The following is a 3,178-nucleotide window of genomic DNA, read 5'->3' as shown; positions in this document are numbered from 1 at the left end:
TGTGCTAGTGGGATGCCATGACCACCTCCCACCAGAGAACCTGAGGGCAGAAATTCCGTAAGCCAAGGTTTGGGCACATGACCAGTCATATTCTTCCCAGATAATTCTCCCTTTCTCCTCCACCTAAGCTTATAATGTGAGTGAGTGATACAAAGAGGAAGAAATAAGCAACATTTCGGGATAGCCTGCAATAGAAGCTTTGGATTCTCCCTCCAGTGGTGTCCAGAGGCAGTGGCTGTGTCAAGCAGTGACGATGGTAAAGAGCACAGGAATTATGTAGACTGATAGGATACTCTTCCTGCTGGCTCACCTCAAAGTTGTCTTAGTTCCTTCTCCTTTGCCAAGCCTGCCTTGGATTGTGTGAACACTGGGCAGGACAACCAGAGTGGCTGTCCATTACTCATTAGAAAGGACTGACTTGATAAATTAGCCTCAAAATTTAAAATTATGTATGGTGTCATGTGGACACATTAAATTGCCTGAATAAAAATGACCAATAGTTTTACAATATTGACATTAATTAACTAATTATTTATTTATCATGCATTTATGTGAGTTATTTTATCAAGCTATAAACTCTATTGAAAAAGTTAACAAAATGTGGCATTAAGTATATTTAGCAGTGTTGATTGTATAAAGTGCTTTTGTGTCAAAAACTAATCATTATTTAGCTATAATAATAAAAGTGTAATATGCTAATTAGACTGGACAGCCGAACAACCTTCCAGACGTCCTTCCGGATGACCTTCGGACAAAGCCGGGGCTGCGAGGGCCTAGCCCCTTGCACGAATTTCATGCATCGGGCCTCTAGTCTACACTAATAAAAGAGAAACATGGTAATTGGCGTATGACCGCTACCCTTTTCATTGGCTAATCAGTGAGTATATGCAAATTAACTGTCAGCCAAGATGGCGGCCGGCAGCCAGGCACTAAAGCGAGCAGGGAGGCTTGCTTGCTGCAGACTCCAACGTTCCCCGCCTCACTTGCCAGCCTCTCAGTTGCAACTCTAAGCAACTATATACTATGTTGCAAATAAGAAGCTAAACAAAACCCCAGAAAAGGGCTTCCATTCAGCCGGGCTCGGACCGCAACATTGTATCTATGTTTTCAGCAGCAAGGCCTCAGAGCTAAAGCTGGCCCAGAAAAAAAAAAAAAAAAAGAGAAGAAAACAAGGAGCGGTTGGAAGCTTTAGTCACTCGCCAGCCGGAAAACAGCCCTCAGCCCCTCACCCAGACTGGCCAGGCACCCCAGTGGGGACCCCCACCCTGATCCAGGACACCCTTCAGGGCAAACCAGCCAGCCCCTACCCATGCACCAGGCCTCTATCCTATATAGTAAAAGGGTAATAGGCCTCCCAGCACCGGGATCAGCGGAGCAGCGAGGCTCCCGGCACCGGGATCAGCATGACAGGGGGCAGCGCCCAAACCCCGGGCCTCTAGTATATATATAAAACCCTAATATGCAAATAGACCGAATGGCAGAACAACCGAACAACCGGTTGCTATGATGTGCACTGACCACCAGAAGGCACGTGCACAGAACATGATGGGAGTCGGAGGCAGCTGGTGGCAGAGTGTAGAACATGGCAGGCATCAGCCACAGCAGGATGGTGGAGCAGATGAGTGGGGGCACCAGACCAATGCGGGGTGCTGGTTGCTGTCATTGGGGCAAGCCTCTGGTGGTTACTGAAAATTCTTTGCTCCCGGGCACCGTGGTCCCACCCGGTGCTCACACCTGCTGCTAGTGCTGGCTCCGCTCACACCTGCTGCTGTTTGCACCCGCTGCCCACGATGGCCCCGCTCTCACCTGCTGCCAGTTCCAGAGCCGCACATGGCAGGCATCAGCCACAGCAGGATGGTGGAGCAGATGAGTGGGGGCACCAGACCAATGCGGGGTGCTGGTTGCTGTCATTGGGGCAAGCCTCTGGTGGTTACTGAAAATTCTTTGCTCCCAAGCACCGTGGTCCCACCCGGTGCTCGCACCTGCTGCTAGTGCTGGCTCCACTCACACCTGCTGCTGTTGGCAACCACTGCTGATAATGGCCCCACTCTCACCTGCTGCCAGTTCCAGAGCCGCCACTCGCACCTACTGCCAGAGCCAGCCCCGCTCACACCTGCAGCCAGCGCTGGAGCTGCCGCTCACATCCACTGCCGGTGCCCAGAGCCAGTCCGGATCGCTCTGAGCTGTCAATGGGTGTGAGCGGTGGCTGCCGGCAGACAGGGGACCAGGGGCCTTGGCGGGAGGGGCCCGGCAGGGGCACAGAGGATGGGTCGAGACCTGCCCCTGTGCCTACCACAGCCTCGCACCCACAGTTCCTTTTAAGGTGCACGGATTCATGCGCTGGGCCCCTAGTAAAAGAATATGAATAATACCGCCACATTGACATTGTGTGAACCTGTTGAGTTTCAAAAGACCAAGAGGCTGCCTCTGGGAAGGACATTTGAAAGCACATCGCTGCCTAAGTTGTGATGCTTTGTTTGTGATGTGGCAGAGATTTTTAAAGGTCATCCTCAAACTGGAAATTATTCCTTTTCTGCCAAGACTCAGGGTGTGAAATAAAACACTTTCCAAAGTCTGTGTGTGAAAGCGGCACAGAAGAAACCTGGTTTCCTGGGGTAGCAGAGGAGCCCGTTCTGGATTACTGTGGCAGAGTTGATATTTTTCAGAAATGTTTTCTTGCAGAAAAGAACATCTATATTTTATAACTTTATTTGAACATGTGTAATAGAAATGTTTAAAAATTCTATTATGTAAATTATTAGAAACCACAGGGCAGGATAAAAAGATCAAGAATGAAGTAAAAAAAAAAAAGACTACAAAAGCAACCAGTACACTGAATCTAATAGGGATCAGGGCAGGGACATTTTCATAAATCTGGATAGCTAATCTGTAGTAAAAAGGAAATAAAAGGTATTGTTGGGAACAAAATGCAGAGTATTACATATAGATGTGTTACGTTTAGGTTTCAGGCGGTCAGTAAATTAAACATGGTTTATTCTACTGAAATAGGTTCAAGCATTCTCATTTATCCTCTTTATTGGTGGTTTTATATCATCCTTGATTCTTCCTTTCCCCAATCCAATTAGTCCCCATTGATTCTCCATCCAGATTTTTCTATAATCTTACCCCTTCTCTTTTCTCTCAATGCTAATGCCTTGGCTTAGATCTTCATTGTGTT

This window comes from Myotis brandtii, unplaced genomic scaffold (assembly GCF_000412655.1).
Source record: "Myotis brandtii unplaced genomic scaffold, ASM41265v1 scaffold1043, whole genome shotgun sequence".
Classification (NCBI taxonomy): Eukaryota; Metazoa; Chordata; class Mammalia; order Chiroptera; family Vespertilionidae; genus Myotis; species Myotis brandtii.
Note: the sequence above shows the minus strand (reverse complement) of the source record.